The following is a 9,050-nucleotide window of genomic DNA, read 5'->3' on the forward strand; positions in this document are numbered from 1 at the left end:
AGCTGTAAATCAGTGGTGTGGACAGGGTTACACAGAGCTCAGCATTCTAAGCTTTTCTAGCTCTGCAACAGAGAAAGCTATGATTGTATCAAAGCTGCCGCATTCAGTAAATTAAGTAATAGATAGCTGGAATCAGGGTCTCTGTTGTCGCTACCTCACGCTGCTGTCTAATTACATAGCATGCTGACATGCTGGTTTATGACTTAGGTTAATGGTAGATCTAAGCGATTTTGCTAATATATCACATTAAAGTCTTCTTCCAAGCACAATAAAATATAGTGCAAAAACAGATCCTACTGTTCAGTGCTCCTCATCCTCTGCCAGTATTCAATAACTAAGGTGCAGCAATACTTGCATATAAATACAGTAAAAGGGCAGGTGCAGGCGAGCCTATTTTCGGTCCGAGTGCTATCCAACAAAACATCCAATTGCATTCAGACCAATGTTACCCCATGGGGCCGTGCACATGTCCAAATGTCCAATGTTTTGTGTGTCCTAATTTTCTCCGATATTTGGATCTCTCTTGGCCATGCCAGTCAATGAGTTCTTAGGAATCATCCAACTGAACTTGGATGACATCTTAGTGCAGTCTGATTTCCACACACTGACAGGATGAAGAAGATGGAGAATTTTTTTCTCCATCTTCTCCTCACCCAGGAGAATCAGATCACAATATGATCACACTCTGATCAAACCCTGATCAGAGTGTCATTTGCATAATCGACCCAATTCTCTTGGACGAGAGAATACACGTTCGTCCGTACCTGCCCTAGATGTGACCCTCAAGATATAAATTTGCCCCAAAAAATGAAACCATTTTAATATTTTTACATAGGTTATATAGCACAAAGTAATATACACAGACGCAAAAGGAATTCATGCTTTACACATTGTCTTGTTTTTTTTTTTCATTTCAATTAATTTGATAATAAAAAGCAGTACAATTTTTCATAAAAGACACAAAATACCATTAATTTTCACCTAAAATACTGTATACAAAATACTGTTTAGCAAAGAACCTGAAATTCTTACTGTACTTGTATTTTCCATTTTATTTCTCATAGAAAGACAACACTCAGGTCATACAATATGGTCAAAATAGAAAAAAAAAGTATGGTGACGAAAAATCTTTTGTCTAAGTTAATGGACAGAGCAACCTGACATTACAGGTTTCTAAAATCATCCATTTAACTAAAATGGCCTTCTGAATTGTATCTCATATTATGAAAAGAAACAAAAAAAAAGAAGAAAATTATTCTTTTTTGTGCTCCATTAATGTACATTGCCAGAGTAATGGAACTTTATTTACAATGATTCTCCATTATCAAAGATGTCACTTTGACAAACATGATACATGGTTTATGACTTAGGCTAATGGTAGAGCTAAGCGATTTTGCTAATATATCACATTAAAGTCTTCTTCCAAGCACTATAAAATATAAATGTTGTATATTGATTAAAAAGTAAAAAAAAATAAGCTAAACTATATAAGTTGTGCACATATGGCCTCATCTGTCAAAAAGTGCCAATAACACAGCGCAACTTTCACATCATCACAGCAGTTTAAGAAATGAAAGCTGAGTGCCGATTGGTCGCGAAGGGTAACAACAAATTTTCTTAGTTTGTTTTTATAAATGTTTTTATTTTCCAAAAATTCACTGTCATTTAAACAATATACGGTAAGCTTACATTTCTCCCTCTTTTGCTAAAAAAAATAAGACAAATAAAGCAGTAAGACAATGTTCTACATATGATAATATGGCAGGGCCGTATTTGGCATTCATGCTGCCCTAGGCACTTTAAGTGGTCACGCTCCCTACTAGTAATATCAATCCAAGAGAAAAGGACCAATTTTTTCTCGGGTGTCACCCAAGTAGCTTCGGCTTTTTTCTCTTCCGTTCTGTTCCACTGAAGAGGTGCTTGCTTCCAAGCCAACAAAAACCCTTTGGAAGGTCACGTTTTTATTCTAGCTTATCACTACAGTGGGTACGGAAAGTATTCAGACCCCTTGACAGAAAAAAACAGAAATGTAGAAATGTTTGCAAATTTAATAAGAAAGAAAAACTGAAATATCACATTGTCACAAGTATTCAGACCCTTTGCTCAGACACTCATATTTAAGTCACATGTTGTCCATTTCCTTGTGAGCCTCCTTGAGATGGTTCTACACCTTCATTGGTGTCCAGCTGTGTTTAATTAAGCTGATAGGACTTGATTTGGAAAGGCGCACACCTGCCTATATAAGACCACACAGCTCACAGTGCATGTCAGACCAAATGAGAATCATGAGGTCAAAGGAACTGGCCAAGGAGCTCAGAGACAGAATTGTGGCAAGGCACGGATCTGGCCGAGGTTACAACACAATTTCTGCAGTATTCAAGGTTCCTAAGAGCACAGTGGCCTTCATAATCCTTAAGTGAAAGAAGTTTGGGACCACCAGAAGTCTTTCTAGACCTGTCCGGCCATCCAGCCAAACTGAGCAATCGTTGGAGAAGAGCCTTGGTGAGAGAGGTAAAGAAAAACCCCAAGATCACTGTGGCTGAGCTCCAGAGATGCAGTATGGGAGATGGGAGAAAGTTCCACAAAGTCAACTATCACTGCAGCCCTCCACCAGTCGAGCATTTATGGCAGAGTGGCCTGATGGAAGCCTCTCCTCAGTGCAAGACATATGAAAGCCCACATGGAGTTTATTAAAAAAAACACATGAAGGACTCACATACTATGAGAAATAAGATTCTCTGGTCTGATGAGACAAGGATAGTCCTTTTTGGTGATAATTCTAAGCGGTATGTGTGGAGAAAACCAGGCATTGCTCATCACCTGACCAATACAATGGGGGTGTTTTTCAGCTGCAGGGACAGAACGACTGTTTGTCATTGAAGGAAACATGAATGCGGCCAAGTACAGAGATATCCTGCTTGAAAACCTCTTCCAGAGAGCTCTGGACCTCAGACTTGGCCAATGGTCCACCTTCCAACAAGACAATGACCCTAAGAACACAGCTAAAATAACAAAGGAGTGGCTTCAGAACAACTCTGTGACCATTCTTGACTAGCCCAGCCAGAGCCCTGAGCTAAACCCAATTGAGCATCTCTGGAGAGACCTGAAAATAGCTGTCCACCAACATTCACCATCAAACCTGAGGGAACTGGAGAGGATCTGCAAGGAGGAATGGCAGAGGATCCCCAAATCCTGGTGTGAAAAACTCGTTGCACCATTCCCAAAAAGACTCATGGCTGTAATAGCTCAAAAGGTGCTTCTACTCAATACTGAGCAAAGGGTCTGAATACTTATGACCATGTGATATTTCAGTTTTTCTTTTTTAATAAATTTGCAAAAATTACTACATTTCTGTTTTTTTCAGTCAAGATGGGGTGCAGAGTGTACATTTATGAGAAAAAAATGAACTTTTTTGAATTTACCAAATGGCTGCAATAAAACAAAGAGTGGAAAATCTAAAGGGGTATGAATACTTTCCGTACCCACTGAAAGTAACAGATTCCCATAGACTTGAATGGCTGAGTGTGATGTGCAAATCAGATGAGAATAGGACCCGCTCTGAGTCACATGGATCTCACGATCAGGATCCATGATTTGTGAATACATCCAGTCTTCGCTATGGGACAGTATGCTGCCAAAGGGAAAAAAATTGGACATCACTCAGACATGTCATCCCGATGTGTGAATGTAACCTAAGACTAAGTTCCCACAATGAGCATTTGGTGAGCTTTTGATCTTGCAGATTTTCTACACCAGTTAGATAAATTAGGTTATCTGCTTTTTTTACATGTGTTTTTAACAGGGTTTTTTTTCATACTCTGTCTCTTTTTGGTATGTCATGCTTTAAATAAAACTACCTTGTGTTATGTGCATGCAACTAGTTTCAGATAGGGGCCGGACAGGTCTCATGAATTCTTTGAAACTCCGAGGGAACCGTTACTCAGGGTGACCATGTACTGCAGTGTCCTCATGCACAAAATGGATCCTCTTGCTGAGAGATTACTGCTCCTATCAGCCGACATCTGCTGTCACTGATAACAGTGATAGCAGGTGCTGTTGATGGGAGAGGTAGTCTCTCGCCAGCCGGTGTCTGTGCTCAAACTTAAAAAAAAATAAATAAATAAAACACTTAAAATAATTAAATGCATATTCAAATAAAAATAAAAAAAACACATTTTACTCACCCATCACCAAATCCCCGATGGCCTTTTCTTCTAAAAAAAAATTAAATACAAAAACAACGTAAACTCACCTTAACGCCCAATCCCTGATGACCATGTCTAGAGATGAGCGAACTTGCTAGGAAAATGTTTGCCAATCTCAAATTCAGCATGAGCGAAGCACATTCAGATTCATGTTCGATTTCAAGAGCATTTTTAACTCAAAATTGGCAAAATTTGGTCACAGTTCAGTAAATCATTGCGCTTCCACTAATGTTTTTGTTATGCCTTTGGCTAGGATAGTGGTGCTGTAGGATGAGCGGTGTGAAGGGGGGACATATTTGATGAGAAGAGAGAGTGTGTCTAGGTCAGAGGAGCTGCAGAGTGTATTTGTTTTAATAACTTAATGTGTGTACATTCCAGCAGCCAATCAGAACCATCCGTAACGTCATGACACAAGGGCTTCTTTGATTGACTGCTGAAGTCACATGTTCCTCTCCATATAATAAGCAGACATCTTGTTTTGCTGGCACCATTTTCTCAGTGTCATCGTGCAGAGAAGGCGTTCCTGCTAGTGCTGCTGCTGCTGAACGTGAGCTTGTCAGACCTACCTAGGTAGGATCCGGTCATGTGTGAAATAGATTTTTCCAGCATCTAACTAGATTGTGCTAAAACTGTGTTGCAGTTTCAGAAAGCCCTTTTTGCTAATCAAAATCATTTGGGCAAAAACTGTCTTACAGTGAGGAATCAGAAGACCAAACTTCCTCTTAAAAATTGTTAGTCCTGATATAGGGGTTCAGCCAGGAGGCAACATTTGTTCATTTGTTAATTGTTTGTGATAAAACTGTGTTGCCGTGAGAAATCAAAAGGCCATATTTCCATTTAAAAATTGTTAGGCCTAACAAAAGGGTTCAGCCAGGAGGCTATATTTGCTAATCCAAATAGTTTTGGATAAAACTGTGTTGCAGTGAGGAATCAAAAGGCCACATTTCCTAATCAAAATCGTTTGGGCTAATACTCTGGTGCAGGCACAGCGCCTCATTAGATAATAATCTAAATCGCTTGGGATAACACTCTGGTGCAAACACCAGACCTCATTTTATAATCCATATTGTTTGGGATAATAGTCTGGTGCAGGCACTAGGCCTCATTTCATAATCCAAATCGATTGCGATAATAGTCTGGCATATACATTAGACCTCATGTTAAACTGTGTGGCAGTCTCCGGAAGCCCCATTTCCTACTCCAAATCTTTTATGCTAAAACTGTGTTTCAATGGCAAATCAGAAGGCCAGATTTCCAATTAAGAATTGTTAGGCCTAATATAGTGGTACAGCCATGAGGCCCAATTACCTACTCCAAATCGTTTGTGCTAAAACTGTGTTTCAGTGGCAAATAAGAAGGCCATATTTCCACTTAAAAATCGTTAGGTATAACAGTGTTGTTCGGGCACACTAGCTAAGAAAATAAATTGATTGTTCATTTAGTGACAGGTGACAGACAGCTGTGGGTTGTGAAACAGCAGGTTACAAAAGGGGATGGCTACTTACAACATGAGTGGGAAAAAGCAAGGTCGTGGTGGAAAGGGGAAGAGGCTTGGTGTTCGATGTGTACGTGGGTTAGGTGTTAATGTGAATGAAAGCTCAAATGAGCAAACACCATCTTGTTCTATCCAAAGACCACTGACAACATCTGTTACTGGACGGCTTACTCCATCCTTTTCCTTGGCAGCTGCACAGTTGTATGCCTTGTAGATGAGGCTCAGAAAAAGCATGTGCTCGAGTGGATGGCAAACGTTGCATCAAGTGGCCTCTCCTCTTCTTCCTCCACCTTAACATCACACACAGTGCAATCCTCAGTAGTGGCACCCCAATCACAGTTGTTTCCCCCCCCCCCCAAGTCAAAAATTTCCAAACACCCAACTGACTGTGGGGCCATACTGCAGAGGTGTTCACACATTATGTTCCGTAGGCATCAGAGGTCTGCTCAAAAGATTCACAGAATCCAGAGGAGAAAAGCATCTGCACTGATGCCCATAATTTTTCATGTTGGATTCGGTGCCGGACAAAGTAGGGTCCGAGCAGAATCCAGACCCTCGCCACCAGATGTTAACCTCTGGGGGTGGAGGTGATCCTGATAAGACTCAGAGGTGCACACGGACTGTACTGTGGTGTCAGGGCTGGAAGAGGAGGGTGACTCGGTGAGAAGTGTGAGAACAGAGAGGATGACGATGAGGATGTAGATCCCAATTGGTGTAAACCTAGAGGTACACACCTGAATAGCTCAGCAGAGGAGGTGGAGGAGGAAGACAAAGAGGTTATGCTGCAGCTTCATGAAAAGACACAAAGTAATGCAACCACGACTAGCACCGTCTCCTCAGTCCCAACTCTGGCTGTGACCAGCAACGGTCTGGGCCTTTTTGAGACTGCAAAGCATGACCCAACTCACATTATCTTCCAAATTTGCAGAAAAAAACAGTAGAGGCAAAAGTTGCAATAATTTGAATACTACATGCATGAACCGCCAAATGCATGATCAACATGCCTTAGTCTGGGAATCTCACTGCGCAAAAATGATGACTCGCAAACCACCGTCCGTCCCATCAACCACATCTGCATCTTCTTCCTCCCCAATCATCCATGCCAGCTGTTCTCACATGTTTCCAGCTACAGAAAATCCACTGTTTACCCCCTACAGTCAGGGAGAGTGAGAGGTCATCAGCTGTGGAAGTGGGCATGCATGCTGTTTTTGCCTTGCCTGGCACAGCAAATCTTCCTCAATTCACCATAACATCTCTGCCTACACCTCACTCACAGTCCAGCAGTCTGTCCTGTTCACTCTACTCCACCCTCTCTCAGCACAGCAGCCATCTCTTGGTCCTGCAGTTTGGTCCCATAAAAAAATGTTTCCTCCTAAACATGCCAAAGCTAAGAGCTTGAACGCCACCATCTCCAATCTGTTGGCCATGGAAATGCTGGCTTTCAGCCTGGTGGATACAGATGGTTTCAAAAGTTGATGGCCATTGCAGTCCCCCAGTACCAGTTTCCCAGTCACCATTACTTCTCTAAGAAATCTGTGCCTACTCTACCCCAGAATGTGGCAGACAACATCACCCATTCTGTGAAAAAAATCTGTGTCTGCCAATATGCATTTCACTACTGACACATGGATGAGCAAACATGTACAGGAGCCTTTCATTTTGCTGCTCAGGTTCAGAAGATTTATGCCTTGATTCAGGTACTGACAGCACAGAGTGCAAACCACCTGTTTCTTATTGTCAGCACATCCCCTGAAAAAACGCCATGCCAAGGAGCTCTTTTGAGCTTCATTTCATGTGCTCATTTCAGTGGCGCAGTGGGCAGTAGCAGCCAACATACTGCCTAGGGGGTGCCCGCTGTGCCATTGCATATTGCTTTCTCTATTGTTGTACTGCTGGAGCAGCATAGCCACCTCCCCTTCCTCCGAACTGTGCACGACACTAGGATGGCCTTCGCTCCATGTGGCTTCTAGGACCTCATTATTATCCGCATTATCTTACACACCCATTCCTCACCTCTGCCCTCCTTGTAAGTCTGCACACTGTAGAAAGACGCAACAGTTGGCACCTGTGTTTCATCATCATTATCATCATCAACAGAGATATGCTGCAGTGATCCGCTGATCGTTTCCACTAACCCTCCCACATACACATCCTCCAACTGAAAAAGTAGTTGAGCATCAGTGCACTTGGAGCTCACGCCAGGGCCCTGGGGATACTCGGTACCTGGTTCGTTCTTAATGGGATGTGTCACAGCAACAGTGACCCAGTCCGTGGTCCTGGGTGTCCAATGAAAAATGATCATTAAAGGGGAAATAAAGTTTATAAGAGATGATTCGTGACGCCACCTGTAGTACTCGGCTTGGGATGGCCGACGCTGCTTAAAGAGACCGCTGGGGCTTATGGTGATGCAGCAGAGTTGTTACAGCTCTCCACAGGTAGATCTTATTCCCAGGGCATTTATATTGTTAAACATGGTGTTGATGGATACAGTGCAGGGTGAATGGCGCAGTAAATAACTCCGAGGACACAGCAGGGTGCAGTTTCCACACTTTAATCACGGTTTGAAGTGCAGGCAGGGGCACTAGTTACAGATGACAATGGAGGTCCAGGGAGCCTGGAAGCAACTTAGGATTCACTAAGCCAGATGGGTTTTGACGCCTCCTAACTGTGCTGTCCTCTAAGGTCCTTGCTGCCTAAAGCTATGCTCAGTCCTCTGTTCCTTATTGCTCTGAAGTACTTGCCCGTATGGCAGGCAACTTAAGCCAATTGCAGGTATCGCTCCTTTATGGCGGCTTCGGGCTCTGGTCTGCTGCTGTGCCTTTGGGTATCTGCTGGGCCAGGAGACCTGCAATCCCCTGCCCTCCGGATTTAGCTAGGACTATTGTACTCGTCAGCCACAGACTCCGGTGTCCGACTTCTAGTGCTGTACTCTGAGATGAGCTTGGTCACAGCTCCACTCCCCAGATTCTCTTTTACTTCTCTCCTCTGTTCAGTCAGACTCTGTCTCTCTCTTTCTTCCAGACACTGACTGACTCCTCCTTCCAGGCCAGAACTTGTAGAGAAGCTCCCCTGAAATCAGGTGTTAGATCTCCCCTTCTGGTCTTGAGTAGGAAAGGTGTTGGATGTAAGTCAGGGAAACCCTCCATGGTTCCAGGCATGTCATCACCCCCCTGTGAGGGAGGCAATGTCACTGTGGCAACCGGTCTCCTGGGGTGCCACACACTCAATATCTTCCACTTGTGGGGCATGGACAAGTGGATGGCTCGTGGAACCACAGCCAGCAAAATCATCAAGACGTAGAAGTGACTGTTAGGGTTGAGCGAAACGGGTCGAACATTTTCAAAAGTCGC

Source organism: Ranitomeya imitator, chromosome 5 (genome assembly GCF_032444005.1).
Source record: "Ranitomeya imitator isolate aRanImi1 chromosome 5, aRanImi1.pri, whole genome shotgun sequence".
In the NCBI taxonomy this organism is placed as follows: Eukaryota; Metazoa; Chordata; class Amphibia; order Anura; family Dendrobatidae; genus Ranitomeya; species Ranitomeya imitator.